Here is an 18,978-nt window from a genome sequence, read left to right on the forward strand (position 1 = left end):
TGCCTAAGGACCCCTGTTTCCATGGCATACTGGATATTCTTTGGCCCTCCAGATCAGTGCCCCACCTTTCCCCACTCAGTCCCACATCCTGGGTGTCTGATATGCATGCGCTACATCAAAGCCTTGTCTTTTGGCTTCCAGTTGGGCCTCGCCAATGGGAGAGATGAGCAAGAGATCAGAGGGTGAAAGAAGGATGAGGGGAGGGCAGTTATTCCCCCTCCCCCTTTGGCTGCTAACCTACAGCTACCACTACAACCTTCTGGTCCTAGGAAGTGCTCCCTCCGCTTGCCCCTTCAGGCCTTGGGGTGGAAAAACTCTCCACTGTTGCTGGTTCCAACGTACTTCACCATCCTCTGTTGGTTTCCCTTAACTCTGCCCACCTCCTTGAAAATATTCCGTTTGTTAAACTCTCCTTCATTACCTAGTTTGAGTGGGTCATCTGTTTGCTTTCAGAACCTTAAAGATACATGTAGTATTGACTCTATTTGTAAAACTCTGTCCTTCCTTGATTTTTATAAGAAAAATGCGCTCACACAAAGCAGTTATCCATGCAGTAACTGACTTGTAGTCGGCTGACTTGAGGGTAACCTCATACGCCGCACAAATAAAACACAAAGTCACTTGCCTCTGGGGTTCCTGATCCATGCACACATGTCCAGACAGTTAGCAGTGGCTCCTTTCTCCTCCCCTTCTCTCCTTTCTTCCCCCACCCCACCAGTTTCTCATAGGGACCAGCTTACCTACAATGTTTTGCATCTTGGGCTCCTGGTGACATTTTTTTCTTCCCAGTCTGGACCTTTGATTCCAAGTGATTTATCAAGGAATTCTCCTAAACAAAGACATTTCTTTCCCTAAGAGAAAACCTAGTGTCACCTCTTAAAATAATAAAACCCTTAGAAGTGTGAAAAAGCAGACATAATACTTAACAGGTCAACTCACAGGTGACCTAGAGCAGCCCATGGACAGAACTTCAGGCTCCAGGGAGGGGCATTGAGAGGAGCTATTAACTTAGGTCTCAGACCAAAGCAGAAGCCTAATCACAGGCTTAAATTGGAAAACCAAGGCATAGGTGAGGCCCAATTCCTGAAAGTATTGCTGGGGGAGAATGGAAGATGCAACTGTCAAACCACATGAGAGGTCCATGGTCAGTATAAAAGCCTTGTTCTAGCCAGATGAACCAAGGGTGACATGGCACTGAGGCCAGCCCCTGCTCAAGTTGAGTCAGGGTTGGTCTGGGAACTTGAGCCTGACAATGGGCCACCCACTGTGGGAGCTGGAGAAACCAAGATGGAAGAAGTGAAAGTGGGGCCGACCCATAGCACCCTTCCATTAAGACGTGAAATTGTTTATGTTCGTAGCATCAAAGAAACTAAATTATGTCATCCAAGACTAAAGTAAGAATAAACCATGACTGAAATATATTTAACACAAACAGGCAGGGAGTGTGGGGAAAGAAAAGCTTTGATATGAATAAACTACCATAAATTTCCTATGTTTCCCATTTTAATATTGCAATCGAATACAAAAGAAACAAAATAATGTAAGTGCGTTCATTCCTTTGAAAACTGTAATTGATGAAAAACTTGCCGTGGATGTTAACAGTCTTGAGAATGACAAAAATAAATATTTGTATAGCACCTTACCTTTTTGGAGATACTTGCAGATGTATTACCTCATTTCAAATATATTATAGAGGCAAAATCAAGGATTGGCTAGGTCATGTGACTCGCTTAAGGCATAGAAATAAGAAATAGTGTTGTGAGGACAAACATCCTAGTCTCTGACACCAGGGCTATGATTTTACAACTGTGTCATGTGCCACCTGCCCTGTGTCGGGGTGAAAGCCCAAACACCTGAGCACTCGAATCTTGATTTGACAGTTAGGAGAGAAATAGGTTAGGGATGCCCCCCTCTCCCAACCCCTTCCTGCTCTTCAATCTTCTTTGGCTTTTCTTGGTAGAACCACCCACAGTTATGGGGAGAAATCATCTCAAATTGTAAAGGGCTGGAATTGGTAATGTAGCACACATGATTAGCTTACTGGCCGATGACCTGACAAGTCACTTATCAAACTTACCATATGAAAAAACCAGACTTGTATAGATGATCTAATTATTTACTAGCAAATATCTATCTTCAAAATTAGCTAAACCAAATGAATTGCTGTAGTCATGCATCTAAGTAATGTCCTACTCTGCTCAGTCTTTCCAAATTTAAATTAAACCAATGATAGACTCTTGGCAACCAAAGGGAATAAATATATACTCGTTAATCTCTAACTTGATCACAGATAATTAAATACAATCATGTTATACAGTTTAAATATCATCTATTACATTGGTCAACTCTCCAAACATCGTGGCTGGTGAATAGTCAGATAATGAACATGGTTAAGTTGCCATCATTTTTATTCCTCTGTAATTAACCCAACTCCATATTAATTAACTGGCAAACAAATAAAGATACATTGGGTGGGTGAGCAGCAAAGTGGCAGAATAATCACAGATATTTTGAGATCCTGCTCAAATAACGAGGACTAAAGAGCTCAGACCCATCATAATAACACTTCTTTTGAGCTATACTCCTTTGTGATGGCTTTTTGCCTGAACCAAGCCCGAGTTTCAACATGGCAGACAGTTGGTGATTCACAGCTGGTATCCAACAGGAAAGTTGGTATTAAGGAGCTTAGAATTTGCTGAAGAGTGGTTAGACAGTCATTCCTAGGAAAAGAGCAGACTCTTTCTGAGATCCCGAACACTTTCTTTTAGGATTCAAAATTACCGAGACTGCCAGATACCCTGGGGTAACATTCACCAAGGTAGAAATTTGGAAACGGCAGCGTGAAGTCACTTAGATGATGGGCTGGTTTGAATTTTGTTCAGCAAGGATCCACTAGTTACCCCTCACCCCATAAAGTGTTGGGCATGGCCAGGTGACCCTCTTCAGTCAGTGGGATGTTTAGCGAGGCTTGGAGGTATGCTTGCCCTCCTGGGCTTGCTTCTTCACCTCTGCATGAGATTACCATGCCCTAGGTGATTACTGACTCCAAGAGGATGACAGACACATGGAGCAGGCCTGAAACCAACCTGCAGCCTGGAGCCAAGCTCAGCTGATCCAGCCTGCATCAGTCAGACCACAGTCGATCTGCAGACTTAAGAGCAATAAATAAATGCCAGACAGGATCTATGAACAGTGAGCGCCAAGCACTGAGCGGGAAGAGTGGTTCTGGGGTTTAAGAGCCCCAGCACCAGAATCCGTCCCCACTGGTGCAGTCATCATGGAGATAGGCCTGCACCCCAAGGAGTTGGCCAAGTGAGTGAAAGGCAAGAGCTGCAACTCTAAGAGGTGTAACCCTGAGAGTCCTAACCCTTGTGAGGCTCACCCTGGGCTGAGCATCACCCCGGACGTTGTAGCACGTACAGGTGTGTATAATGCTGGCGGCAGCATTACACACATCTGGAGCCTGGTCAGGATGGCTGCCAGAGGGGAGAGAGCAGAACAAGCTGCACCTCTTCCAGTAACAGGGCAGCAGCACTTTCTAAAGGCAAAATAGAGTTCTGGCACCAGTCAAGAAGTGAGAGCGATTCGATCTCATCTTTGGACACGGTGCATAATCTAAGAATTCTAGAATATGCCATTGGAGGGAGTTCTGAGAATGGGGTGGGGTAAGATGGGTCTCCCACTAACCTGAGAGGTTTAGAACTCTTATTGTTGTACTTTGAGATGCTACTTTGGGATGACACTGTTTACGCTCCAAGTTGGTAATATGAGGCTTACCAGTAATCCTGACCAAAAGGATGGCATCAGGTAAAACATTTCTTATAGCAGCACGAAATCACTGGGAAGACAACCAAACTGTTTAACATCCTGAATATTCCCGGGACAGAAATGGGTCCAACTTATTTCAATAACCTTTTAAATGTGGAGGAAATGTAATCACCTTATCAAATGGTGGGAAATAGTACATTGTCGATTATGACAGAGCGATTAGAAACTCTGGCAGACGAGGGACAACTTTTGATGTAAGCACAACCTGAAAAACCCCTTCACCTGTAGGAGTGTCTGGGTTCTTGAGTCTGGACAGAATCCCAGGCCACCACTTGCCTGCTCTGTGACCTTGAGCAATGATTTCATGTTTTCTTAAACTCACTTTCTTCTCTTGCAAAATAGAGATGATAATGCCTGCTTCACAGCGCTCTTGGTCAGTTAAATGAGATTCTACACAAAAATGACTAATACAGTTCCAGGTAGTCAATAAATGCTAGCTATCATTGGGCCTATTTTGCTCTCATAAGATATTAATTGCTTGGAGATAGAGCCAGCCAAGCAGGAGAGGAAAATCATTTTCATTTCACCAATTATACTGATAATGCAAAATCAAATAACACTGACGCGGTTAACTGGAGATGAGTCATGTAGTTTGCATCTGTTGGCAAAACTGACGACTTCCTCTCAGGTATTTTGTCTGCGTTTGGGACCTGCCTGCGCTACGTAAGTGGTGTCTTGCTGATGATCATGTAGCTTTGGCATCGTGAAGAGAATAATCACTCGTTTTTCTATCCAATTATCCTTTTCACAGACAAAATTAAGATATTTAAACAACAGATCATAGTGATATTAATAGTTCCACTAAAGAATATCGAAACAACATAAGTAGAATAAGATTTTAAAAATAAGCACACAATAACAATTTTGTACCTATCTTACCAACCCTTACACTTGGTCTCTTTAATCTTATTTTTCATTTGACCTGATCAGTTTGTCCCTTTCTAACTCACCTAAACACTTAACGGCGTCCAAGCTTTCAAGGATGACTCTGGAATATCCAGCTCGCTGCCCTCCATCTTTGGGAAACATGGTTTATGTACACTGCGGTCCTGCATGTCCTGTCTACTGATAGCGCTAATAAAGGGGCATCTTCTTCTGCTCGTTTTGCTTATCCTACCTGCTACCCTCTTCACATAACAGAGGCAGAGAGAAAGAAGAAAAGTTGTACAAAAACACAACCCTAAATTTAGTAATGACTTTTTTCATTCAGATGGGAAACATTTTTCACTGTCTAAAGGAATCAAGAAACCTCGCTAAACAAGAAGAATCTACAGGCATACCTTGGAGATATTTCGGGTTCGGTTCCAGACCAACACAAGAAAAAGAATATCGCAGTAAAGCAAGTCACATGAATTTTTTGGTTTCCCATTTCATATAAAAGTTATGCTTACACTATACTGTAGTCTATTAAGTGTGCAATAGGATTATGTCTAAAAAATGTACATATCTTAATTTTAAAATAGTGCTAAAAAATATTAACCATCGTCTGAGCCTTCAGAAAGTCATAGCAGTAACATCAAATATCACTGATCACAGATCACACAACAAACATAATAATAATGAAAAAGTTTGAAATATCGCGAGAATTACCAAAATGTAACACAGAGACAAAAAGCGAGCCAATGCCGTTGGAAAAATGGCACCAATAGACTTGCTCGAGGCAAGGTTGCCACAACCCTTCAATTTGTAAAAAAAACGCAGTATCTGCGAAGCACAGTGAGGCAAAGCATAATAAAACAAGGTCTGCCTGTACAGACAGGTTTCCTTCTATAGGCATTGAGAACTTGGTCCACTGGAATCTATCAGTCGTGGGTTTATTTCCATAGAATCTAAATAACCTCTGGTTGCCAGGAAGCTATAGCTGTCCCTCGACCTCTGGGGCAAAGGACCAACTAAAGGACACTTGACCTGCAGGCAGTGAGAGTCAAGGAGCCTGAGGTTGGTCCTGGGACACTGCCGTGAGTCTGAGGAAGGGACAATGGTGAGGGAGCAAAGCCCAGGGTCACGTGAGTCCTCCATGGGCCGTCTCCTCAGAGGCTAGTGTTAGAAACCTCCGCAGAAAGAAGGAAGGAGGAGAGGAGAAGTGGGATAAAGGCCAGAAAGAGCTCTAATTAAAGAGCACTACCCCCCAGGCATTCGATTTTGTGGCCCAGGAAAACTGCCACTGTAACCATGAGGCCCCAAGACACCACTCAGGGCCTCTTCAACCGCAATGAAACTCCAGAGATTTTGCTGCTGGGAACTAAGCCAGACTCCAGTGCAGTGTTTCTGTTCATTCTACTCGGGTTCCTTGATGGCTGCCCTAGGTCAGTGGTGCTTGAGGAAGCACTTGTGGACAAAGGTGACCGTGACCAGCAAGAAACTGCCTGAGCCTGGGAGGATTTAGGGGAGACAGAGCTGGGCAGAGCCAATGATTTATTTCAACAGCCCCTGGCTCCCCCACGCCTGCACTGCCCGTAAAGCTGCAGCTACTGAACTCTGGGGGTTTGGGTGTCCTGTGTGATATCCACACATCCAAATAACCTGGGACATTCCTGATAGGATCATGGCGAGGAAAACAAATGACCAAGCCAAGCTGTTGAAGCCTCGGGACAGTAGACTTTCTGTTTGTCTAAGATTGTCCCTTATCTCATGCCTTGTCCCATGGCCTTGAACTCCCATTTCCTGGTTCAGCAGATGAGGAAGTCAGTCTCCACAGCTGAATCCAAGACAGGGAGTTGGCAAGACATTCAGTCTGGTCACTGCTACTGCGGGGTCTTCCACCCCCGCCCCGCGTAAAGCTCATGGACGAGTGTCAGGTGGTGCGACACGCACAGGAAAAGGCAGCTGGGACAGCTGTCCCTGGCCTGTCGGCGGGCCCCATCCATCTGTTCCTCTGTTTGTCTTGCGAAACAGAACAAGGCCACCTCTGTGGTGGGCAGTCAGGGAGCAGGTGGCCAGATATGCAGAGCCAGTGATGTGGGTGCAGGAAGATGGGGCCCGGGGCAGAGACAGGGAGCAGTATCCGGGTCTGAGCTCCAGAGGAGAGGGGCTCCCAGCTGGACCTGGTCTCACCAATGTCACAGTGGGCAGAACTGGCACCCTGGGTTGGCTTGTCATGCCCTATCAAACATCCACTCCTGCAGGGGTGGGTGGAGTCACTCTTGCCTTTGAGAGGAGGGCAATGAAAAAGCCACAAGCAAGTCAAGAGAAGGTTGTGCAACATCCCTCCTTAAATGTGCTTTCTGGGATCCACGCTCCCTTTTTATACCTCCATGTGCCTGTTTACACCCTAAGTTCCCTCCCAAACCCAGCCGTGCACTGTCTGGAAGGTCCCCACGTTGAAGGAGAAAATGCCTTCTCGTTCACCCGCAGCCCCATCAAACCTCCCTTGGTCTCAGTGCTGGGAAAGCTGTCAGACAGCGGTGATGTCAAGCACATCGCTTTGTTTTAGGTTATATTAACTGCAGTTTCCTCCCCCCCAGGCCCCTTGGCTGCCTCACCCTGGCATTAACCCCTTACATTTGCCTGCTCCCGAGCTGCTTATTTCTCCAGAGGGAAGTATCACCTGTCCATCTGTCTGCTGACGAACTGTGTGCTCATAACAGTCAACCCACTCCAGCCCCAGAGAGGAAAGGGAAAGGAATGTTTGTGGCCAGGCTGAGCATCTAGGGCAGGGCGGGGGATTTGGCGGGAGAAGGGGCTCTGGTACAGTAGAGGCAAAGAGACAGCAAACAAAAAAACACCTTCTCCACCAGCCATGCACAAAGCACTGGGGTGGGTGGTTTCCAAAGGTTATAGAAACCGGAGCCCAGAGAGGGTGACCGGCTGTCCAAGGTTACACTGCTCGAGAGTGAGCTGCAGAACAGGGGTTCGAAGCCTAGGCTATTGGATACCAAAGCCACAGTCTCTGGAAGCTGTCTTATGATTCACCGGCTGCCCTCGGAGCGGGACACGCACACACAGGTGCCCCAGGCTCCTGAGTAGAGTCGTCAGCTCTCCTGGCCAAAGGACTGAGTAGGACACGGTAACCCCCAGGGCCCGGGGCTCAGCGTGGCTCACGAGGGAACATGCAGCCGCCACTCCTAAGGTCAGAGCAGAGGGCTGGGGCCCGCGCGCTGCAGGCAGGAGGCCAGTGGGACGGGGAGACCAGAGGCGAGCCCCTGCCTTCCACACCACTGGGGAGCAGGAAGCATAACTCCTGTCCTTCCAACCCCCAGGACCTTCTGACACCACACACGTATGGCTGGCTGGGAAAGGGAAACTTATCAGCACTGCAGGTTCTGAGCCACTTACAATAAAACATAATATGCACAAAAACAATTCTGAAAATCCATTAGTTCCTATCATTACAAATATATATTTATCAGTAGTAAGCCCTGCTAATCAAGGCTCTCATCTTAGTTTGTGGACCACATGAGATGGTCATCCACTTAACACTGGAAAACTTAGGAGCATCAAGTTGGAGTGGGGCGGACAGGGGAGCAGCATAAACAAGGAGGACACCAGGGCCCAAGGGGGTTCGAGGGACCAGGCAGACGCTCCAGATAGGAAAATCAAGGTAGAAAGGAAAACGAGAGGCTGAAGGAACAGGCTCACATAAAGGTTCATGGAGGAGAGGAGAAGAGGAGGAGGGGACAGAGGAACCTCCTGTCCCACCACACGGCAAGAAATGTGCCTCTTTGATGCCCAAGAGCCTCTTTATAAATGGAGGGCCACGGGTTCTCGGGTGCAGAGATGTGAGGTGATTACTCAGGTGATGCTGTCCGGGGGCAGTTAGAGGTCAGCTCCGGAAACAGAGATTTTCCCATTAACATGGAGAACACGTCCAGAAGCTGAAGGAAGAACTCAGAGGTTGTATTGTCCCTGGGTATGTCCCACTACCACATGTCACCCAATCAGAGCACAGGCCCCTGAGGGAGCCAGGAGCCCTGCGGCCGGCGGTGAGGCTGCATCAGCCCCGCTCCCGGGAGGCCAGCGTGCGTCCCCCCTGTGTTGGGGAGATTCTGACACAGGCTCAGATCCCAGCCTGGCCCTGCTACGCTTCTCTGCTCCCAGGTCAGTGCCTGTCCTCTAGCTCCAAGGCATGGGACGTCCGTTTCCTCTATAAACCCCTAGAACCGACATTTAGTGCCTTCTCGGGTGATCGTGGGAGAATGGGCTGGGCTACCGCTCCCGCTGTAAAATGCATTTCCTAAGTGCGAATCAGTCGACAAGGGCAAAGAGAAGGAATTCTTGAAAGAGCCCATCAAAAAAGCAAGCTGCAAAAGAGAAGACCGTGGATCTCCCTGGATTCATCCCTGTCCTGAGTTCTTAGGATAGAAGTGTGAGAAGAAAGCATGTTTTTAAAATGGGACTTTGGCCCATTTTTGGTGAGTCCACTTTAAGAAAGTGGCACACAGAAATCTAAGCTTAGCAAAATGGACACATTAGGCAATACTTATTCACCTTCTGAAAGGATCTTTTATTCTTCACAAGCGTTTACAGCAAAATATCTTTGACACCAAACATGGTGTGAGTGAGTCCTTCTGTGCCCCAGGTATTCAGCCAGCTCTAGAATGCAAAGTAGTGCGTGCTGCTGTCAAAAAGCAGCAGAGGAAAGCCAGATATCAGCTGAGGTCACCCTGTCCGTGGAGAGTTACATAAAATTAGCTGCAACTCCCTAGGCCATGGCTAGCAGGCAGCCCTATGCCCACATCAATGTTTCTGCATGTTTCCGAGGCTCTCTGTCTTAAAGGTTCTGGCTTGAATGGAACCCTTAGCCTCACATGCTTTCCACTCCCCCACCCTCAAGCTCTTCTCTGCCAGCAGTGGCACCGACCCACCCAAGTACACGAGTGTTATGGTCAGGGTCACACTAGCTTCTGTGGAAAAAAGTCTATAGATTAGGATTTATTTTTCTCTCAAGTAACAGTCGGATGTGAATGTTCCCAGCTGGCAGGCAGCTTTCCTCCCTGTGAGAAGCCAAGGACTCTTCCCCTCTCCCAGGTTCAAGGAGACGTCTACCTCCAGTTGGCAGATGGGGTAGTGGAACAGAGAAAGTGCACCTGGGAACTGACACGCATCACTTTTGCTCAGCTTCCCTTGGTGACAACCAGCCAACCACACGGTCCCACCTAGAAGCAACAGGAGCTGAGAAATGGACTCTTGGTCGAGCAACTGATTCCCAGCAATAGCTCTGTGCTGTGGAAGGGTGAGCAGGAGTTTTATCGGGCAGCTTGCTGTCTTTGCCACAAAAACATCACCACTTTTCCTTGATTTCCCCCATCACAGAAGGATGGCGAGTGACAGAAGCTTTTACAGAAGGTTAGCAGATGTTAAAGAGGGGGCTGGTTAGCTATGCAGATAAAACCTATTTTGAATGTGTCCCATTAAAAATGGCAAAACAGCTTCAAATGAAATTTTTGGTATATTCTTAACAATCCTTTGTCTGTCCAAGAATTTCTTACTGGGCAACTTTCATGGCAGGTCCTCCTAATCTCTTCAGCCCCCAAATTCTTATTAAGTTCTCATGTCCAGTGGTCGGGGTCAAATCTATGTGTGTGCAGCTCGGGGCTGAGCCGCGAGTTCATCCACAACTTTATAGGTTTGCTACCTTGATCTCCCTGGAACTTTCCAGCTCCCAGGCACCACCCTTTCTGGTCCACTGGCTAGAAATCCAGAGTTTTCATCTCCCTGTTCTGTCATATTCCTCCTGTGACTGCCTCTGTTACCAGTTCTATGGTACTTGGAATTCTGTTATTTTTCCCCCCAATCTGCTTGCTATCATTTTACTTTTCCGTGTCCTCCAGGAGCTACTCAATGCATTTTCTCCAGGGATTTTTTTTAAACTGCAATCAGTGGGAGACATGGAGGTGGTGTGTGTTTAACCCTTCTTTGCAAGAACCGGGAACCCACTGAAGGTTTTTAAGCAGACGGCACGTAGCTTTCTATTCCAGAAAGTTTTGTTTGGCTGGGGCAAGGAGAAGAGGTAGAGGCAGCAATGCTAGAGCAGGGACTGCAGAGACGAGGTGAGAGCCGGCAGAGCAAGCTAAGACACAGAGGCCATAAGCCAGGTCAAAGGCCACTGCAGGGGAGCGGGGAAGGAGGGAGCAAAGTCCAGCACTACTGAGAAGTGGGTTCTAGAGGCTCTGAGGGCCAAATAGATGTAAAGATAGAGACTTATGGAAGTGTCCAGAATAGCTCCCTAGGAAGGGAAAAGGAGGAGGAACAGTTTGCTCCAGGATGTCGGTCTTTGATCAAATTCGTAGGCGGATGCTCCTTTCATAGACCAGAACAGACGGATTTGAAATCTCTCTCTACTCTCCTTCTCTACACTTCAGGACCACTGGCCTCTGTGTGATCAGCCGTGCCAAGATATCCTCCATTCTGACAAAATGTACCTGAGCCAGCTTGGAGATGTGCAAAGCTTACTACTGGCCTGTTTGTTGTTTTCAGTAGAACCAACTCAAAATTGACTTTATCTGTATAACAAGCCACCACCTTCAGTTGGGAAGTAGTCACAGGTAGAGCTATCATTCTGTATGTGTTGCATCAATGGAACTTACTTTTTTGGAGCCCTGTTTAAGAATTTCGCCATTTGTTTCTATGTTTTGTTAGCAAAATACTATTGGGTGACATTTCAAGTATATAAAACATTTTAAGAGAAACTAAGAAAACCTTAATTCGCCTGGACTGTTCGTTAAAGAAACTAATATCAGAGAACTTAATGTAGCCGCAGATAGGATAATGCTTTCCTGATCTGTTCTTGCAGAGGTAGCTGTGTCTTTAGACACAGGCTCTAAAGAGGCCACACACAGACTCACCGTGGAGATGTATTCGTGTTTCACAGGCTCCCACTTTACCTGCTAGCATAAAATTCAACATTTTAGCTCCCTACAAAGTCTGCATCCTAGCCCCATTATTTTTTCACAACTGAGAGGTGATTAATCACTCCAACTATGGACAATTTGCCCTTAACCTAGAATAAACACCTTTTCCTCTGTTGAGTATGCTTACAAAAAGAGCGTGACCCAGAACCCATTTAGCTTGGTCACAGTACCGAGACGGTAAAATCCTCCTCTCGTTGTAACCATGTGCTTAACTTTGGGTAGAAAATACCCCCAAAACCCTAAAAATGGAAAGAAATTACCAAGATAAACAATACAAAGGACTGAGAATGAAAGCCCTTACACTTGAGACAGAACTGGATTATTTCTTGGAAAGGCTTTTTGAGACAGGAATCTGTGGGCACAAGGAGAGAAAGTTTCCTTTTGTGTAGCTTGCTGCAAGTGGACAGAAGAAATAAAAGGAGGGAAAGCTTTGGCAACCTGTTGCTAACAAAGCCCTTAATTTGGGCTGAAACTTCTCGGGTATGGGAGCGTCAGAGAGCATTCTTGTAGCATGGAGAGCATCACTGCAAGACAGCGCCCACCCTCCCTGTCCCCTGGGTGGGCAATTGTTTCTCCTTTCCTGAACCTGGGATCATGCTGAGTCAGAAGGTTTTGTTTGATCAGTTGGAAAAGAAGAGCGAGTGGGGTTTGAGCCTCAGATTTTTTTGCTCATGCTCAGGCATAAGGCTGTCAGACCCACTGCCACTGTGCTCCTTTTGTTTTTGTTTTTGTTTTTGTTTTTTTGCGGTACGCGGGCCTCTCACTGCTGTGGCCTCTCCCGTTGCGGAGCACAGGCTCCGGACGCGCAGGCTCAGTGGCCATGGCTCATGGGCCCAGCCGCTCCACGGCATGTGGGATCTTCCCGGACCGGGGCACGAACCTGTGTCCCCTGCATCGGCAGGCGGACTCCCAACCACTGTGCCACCAGGGAAGCCCCACTGTGCTGCTTGATAAGAGATATCCTTTAACAGAAGGACCAGGCTTTGCGTAAAAAAAATCTACATTGCTCAGAAACTCTAGGCAATGCTTTTAATCATGTACATTTCTGCTCTAGTCCTCCAGTTAAACCTTTTCTGAGAGCCCCCTTTCTGGCATCCACATTTTATTTGTGAGGTTTACCCACTAACAGAGGCCTGCCGCTGTCTGTGGGATCTGGTGATGCTGAACTGGATTTGTTCTTTGGTCAAAGTTTTCCAAAAAGGTGTGGTCAGCACAGCCTAGGCTGGAGGTTATGCAGGGAACGGGAACTGAGCTGAAGAGTCAGCCAGATCTAAGTACTTTGGTAAGCACGTGCAAGGATTTGTTAATACACTACAGTTGGTCCAGCGAAAACATTTTCAAATACCCCTGGGTGCTCATGCAAGAGCTAAGAATAGGTATAAATTCCCACATGTGAGAGAACTCAAAATAGCATCAAACAACAGACTCAGAAATATTTGGAGTAGGCCCTACCTGCCAACCTCACCAAAAGACAAGCAAAAAACTCCCAGTGGACCTTTGGCCGAGTTCCACCACTCAGACACCTTGGCTGGTTGTACCAATGAGTGGATTCCTTGTGAGATATTTTAGATTTGGTCCATTTCTTCATGAAGACTCAATGGCTGGTTCATGTCTGGATTTATCATTCAAAATGCTGTTAAAATACTTTTCCATGAAAAGACAGTAGGCAGCTACAGAGAAGGTTGGTGATGAGTTTTATGAAAAGGAATTCAGGTGTCCTGTGTCAGATAACTAAGGACAAGCTGAGGTGGAAGGGGACTAAAGTCAGGAGATGCATCTCAGAGCCAGAAATGTGCAACTGCATCCGGAGGGAGAACCAGAGCCACAAAGGTGAGGTCAGCTCCTGATGAAGACGAGATTACTAGAGCAGTAAGAGCAGGAATGATGAACTAGCTAACATCTATTGAACATTTACTATATTTTATTTGTCCGAAGACCCATTGCTGAGAAGTGGCAGAGCTTCAGTTCAAACCTGGAGTCTCTGATCCAGATCCCTGGCTCTTAACCTTTACTCCACTGGCCTGGGTAGTGGGGATCCTGGGTTTCCTTGGCTGGAGTGAGAGCTCTTGGCAAAATTTTGCATTTAGAATTCTAATACCAGCATGGACTTATATATACTACCAAATGTAAAATAGATAGGTAGTGGGAAGCAACCGCATAGCACAGGGAGATCAGCTCGGTGCTTTGTGACCACCTACAGGGGTGGGATAGGGAGGGTGGGATAGGGAGGGTGGGAGGGAGACGCAAGAGGGAGGAGATATGGGGATGTATGTATATGTATAGCTGATTCACTTTGTTATACAGCAGAAACTAATACACCATTGTAAAGCAATTATACTCCAATAAAGATGTTAAACAAAAAAAAGAAAGAAAAAATTCTGATACCAAGTGGGCCACTGCCAGGGCCATTTTGTATGAGTGCGCAGGTGTGCATTACACAACTTTGTACACATCACAGTTTAGGTCACTGCCACTCCCACTCAAGAAACTGCACAGTAGACAGACTGCCAACTGTATACTCTGGCCCTGCCATTTCTATTCCACTTTTACAAGTGAGACCCCTAAACTGGTGGAGAGACAAAGTGACCCCAAGGCCACTGGTTGTGGAGGAAAGTCAGGACTGACCTACAAAGGACATCTCTACCCTCCGGCCAACCCACTGCAATGGATTCTGCCCAATGTCCTACACTACAGGCTCCTGCACTACAGGCTCCGCTAACAGCTGGTAAATAAGTCAAACATGTACACAGGATTCTGCGAAGAAATAAGGACAGACAAGAAGGCTTCCTCAAAAATAAAAACAAAAAAAAGCAACAAACAAACAAAAATCCGGTCTACCCCAGAGAAGCCAAAGGAAAGGGTTGGCATCAACTTGGATAAGATTCCTGAACTGCCTGCTCCCCCCAGAAACAAAGGAGAGGGGCACTATTTTGAAGCACGTGATACTCTAGAGGCAACTCATCAGTGCTACGGGAAGACCAGAAATGCTGTCATTAGGAAAATGAAACCGGTGCGTGCTTGGATTTGTGTCTCACGAGGGAGCCACGAGCGCTGCTCTTCTGCTGACAGGGCCTGACTGCAAGCAGCAAGGATGGCTGCGTGCTCCTGTCCCAAGGACGCATACGAGGGCCACAGGAAGATTTCTCAGCTGCTCCCATCTCGGGTGGGTGAGCTGAGCCAGGGACAAAAGCCTCAGAGACCTAGCTTCCGCAGGCAGCTCTGGGAGCTGGGCCAACTCCTTTGACTGTCTCTGAGGAAGGCCGCGACTCCCTGAGCCCCTTAGAAACATGCAGTGAAGGCCTGGCCACTTGTTGGCATTTCAAGTGGATTCTCATTTTCCGGATGTGCTCACAGCTGTTCCAGACCCACGGAAAAAGCTACTGTGAACAGCCATCAAAGGCAGCAGCGGATCAGGAATGGCCTCCATTAGCCCCTGGCGGCCACCAGCTTTTAGGATAGCTTGGACTAGTCTTTTCACCTCTTGGTGGTGGTGGTGGGGCGGGTCTCAGTTTCCCCATGTATAAAATGGGGGAGGGGAAGGTTAGACAAATACGTCTTTTCCATTTCAGCTCTAAATCCTTTGATTCTATGAACCGGATTGGTTTGAGAGGATGGCTGAATTACCATCCACAGCAAAATCATTTTCATTATTATTTATTTCATGAAGCCAGGCTTCTAGAACGATGCCAATCCAACCACTGGAATCTCAGGTGAGCCCAATAAACAGATCCCTCACCCCTCGAAACAATTTGAGAAACAAACAGGAGCGTCAGATGAAAGGAGACGGAATTATCATCTCTCGTCCCAAACCCAACCCCAAATTCCTATTTCAGTTTGCACTTGAGTGCTCAGTGCACAGCCCAGTGTAGTGAAAAAACACAGGAAAAGGAGTGGAAACCTGTTCCAGGCCCAGCTGTCTTACAGTAATCAACACATTCGCCAATATCCCTGTCCTACCCACTCTCACTTCTCAGAACATTGGCTCCACCATCACCACTAAATGAAGTGAGCTTCCCAGGGAGCTGGAGAAGCTTAAACTCCAGAGCCCCTCACTTGTCTGTGCCCCTACCAGTGCTGGAGACTGTAGAGTTCAAGGTGAAATGCATTTCTGTGCAAGCATTTCTCTTCCACTGCTGAAGCATATCTCAGAAGAAAGGGATGGACATTTTCAAGATTCCAGTAACTCTGGGGGGTTTCTCACTTTAAATAAATAATCACTTTTGTACCTCATTTTGTATTGGTGGTTTTATATCAATTCTTAAATTAGGTTCCCCAGTTAACATAAACCTCAGGCCCACAAAGCCCAGCTCTGACCCTGGTTGTATATCTGCTCCGCTAATAACAGTTAACTGGATGAGGGAGGAAGGCTGACCCAGGCTGGGCAGAGAAGGAGAGAGAATGAGAATGGGAAATCTCAGTTTCTAAAGGTTTTAAGATCCAGGCTCCAGTCTCTTCTGAAGCCCTTTTGCACTTCCTGCCCTGAGGCCTTGGCCTCGCCTTAACCCTAACCTTGTCCCAGTGGGTTTCTCTTGCGAACAATCAAATAATCCTTGATAACCCTTATCTCTCAGTGACTTTGTGTGACTCTCTCTCTTGATGCCTCTGTTTCCTCGCAGCCAGCACATGCATTTCCAAGTTTCTTTCCCAGCCCTCTGATTATATGAAAGAGGCTGCTGCAAAGCAAAACAGTATCAAGTCACGGAGACCCCTTGGAATTCCCCCAACGAGCCATATCCAAGCCCAGAACCAAGCCACATCGGCCACGTGAACAGTCACGTGATCAGCCCCAGTCGCTGTCATCTTGGCAGAGTCTACTGTCCCTTCCTGGAACCAAGGGTGCAGCATGGAAACAGGGGCCTCAGACTCCTCTGATACAAAGTCAATACTCCAACACCCAGTTCTGCCGAAGATGAGCCGGGGGCTGGCCCAGGCCGAGCTCGCCTGCAGCCACGCAGCTCCCATCCACGTGCGCTGTCACTGTGGCCGTGCGCGTATTTATAGCTCCCTGTGCCTGTCGGAAAATGACGCTCAGGCTCTTTCTTACTCCCCCCTCTTCCAGGCCCTTGAAGTAGATAGAATGCTAGTGATTATGTGTGATTTCAATTGGAGTTTCCATTGCACAGGCTCCTCAGACAATCCGTGCCTGCTTCTAACGCATGTGGCATTTCACAAGTGCCATTGTCTGCCACAAAGGAATGCTGCATGGGTGGCCGGGGAGTGTCTCTTTAGAGCTGCTGAACTACAAGGAAAAACAGAATAAACTGCAGCTGTAAGGAATTAGATTAGACAAAAGGAAAACAAAAAACAAAAACAACAACCTTCCCTGGGGTGGTAGTAAGAGAGTGGTGTATATTAAAAGGAACAATGTGTTAATGAAATCTCAAGATATTTTTAGAAAGAGCAGACAGCTTCCTCCTGGGGATGGGTGTATGGTTGGTAATGCGATCCTGTTTAGAGGCCTTGGAATAGATGTGATGAAATCTCGGTGTGCCTTCCAGGCCTAGGCTGATGACACGGTCCCTCTGCCCATATAACTGCCTGAAGAGGCCCACACTTTAGCTATAACTGTAACTTGGCTCTTTCCCATCCAGTTCTCACTACCATCCCACTTCACTACCAATCCCTACCCTCATTAAGGGTAGGTGAGGCTTAACAGGAAGAGTCTGGATGCTACGAACAAATGTGGGTGAATCTCTTCCAGAGGCTGAACTGACTGCTGTCTGATAACTGAGGCTCCCTGGCCCCGGTTCCTCATTCAAGGTATCTATATCACCCACCCTCCCTAACTGTGTGAACCATCCTTAAAGGTGCCCTCAGATGAACAGCAAACAGAAGCTTCCAGAAAAGCAGTTCCTCCCACCATAGGGAGTAGGAAACCTCTGACCAGTAGAGCCAGTTGACCAATAGATAAATCAACCTCAGGTCTCAGAATCCTGAGGAAACTTGACCCGTATGCTTAACACCCATGTTGGTTCTGGCTTCACTCATGAAGCAGCAACTCATTCCACTGGCCTCTTGTGGATGTCTGCATCTTAAACGGCTTTTGGTGGAAGCAGAGGACGTGGACAAAGTTTTGCTCATCACTGTGTATCCACAGCACCAATCACCATGCTTGGCACATACTAACACTCAAAAAATTGTCCAAGGAATAATAAAAATAAATGTATCAATTAGGTGATTAGCCAGTAAATTATGTTTTCTCGGATTCCTTCTGATTTTCATAGTATATTATTTTATTAGTTCTTTATTTAATAATTACTTATTGTATTAATCACAGTAGATAGCCTGTCATATAAGGCAGTTTTTTTTCTTCTATTTGCATTAAACTTACTCTGCCCAAGATTTAAATCATTTCCCTTTATGGAAAATAAGATTCAGGACAATTCTGTGAACTAGTCTAGGTTCATATTTTTTATTCAAGATGACTGGGGAGTCATACTTGTATCTAAAAATAATGACAGCCCATTGGCAGAAATGAGGAGCCAGAGGAGGTAACTACGCAACAGGAGTGTACCCCAGGGAAGGCTCTGGAGTAGGACCAGGAGGGCGGGCACTAGTGCCAGCTCTGCCTTTATCTAGCAGCTTGCCCAGGAGGAAATCATTTTCTTCCCTGGACCCTGGTTTATTCATCTGGGAGATGAGACAGTTGTTCTCAGTGGGGAACCTTCTGCCTTCAGCATGTGATATGATTCATGAGAATGATCGTCCCACTTCCTGCCATCTCCTTGTAAAACCAGAATTCTCCTCGTGAGGAGAAGGTCAGAGCCAGAGGTCTTTCCTTCTCTCTGGCTAAAGTTTTTTTCAGGTAGCTCTTGACCTGCCACTTGTAAAGGGAATGTACTGAGAAATATCACACTTAGGGTACATCTTTATCATTCTGCCTGACACTCACTTTTCCATAACCAGGAGGGAGAAGACTGTCTAATTCATTTCTAGAAACAATTTAATTTAGAAGAGCAGGTGCCATATTCTGGCCGTGAACTGTAAAAGAAAAATCTCAGGGTCAGAGGTCAGAACTCATGTTCCAGGTCCTCCACTGACTGGCTGTGAGCTTTGGGCGTGATTTAATAGATAGATAGATAGATAGATAGATACATGCATACATACATACATACATGTAGAGCTAAAAATGGATGGATAGATCTAACTGGCTTACTTCATAGGGTGATCATGAAAACCATATAAGACATCATTTGTGTAAACAATTTGAAAACTTTAAAGTACAATAAACATCGGTTTTCAGATGCCCAAAATATGCCCCCGAGGAATAAAGGCATATATTGGTGTAATGTCATAGATA

Source organism: Delphinapterus leucas, chromosome 21, assembly GCF_059928025.1.
Source record: "Delphinapterus leucas isolate spDelLeu-1000000601 "Yukka" chromosome 21, BTC_Dleu_Yukka2, whole genome shotgun sequence".
Classification (NCBI taxonomy): domain Eukaryota; kingdom Metazoa; phylum Chordata; class Mammalia; order Artiodactyla; family Monodontidae; genus Delphinapterus; species Delphinapterus leucas.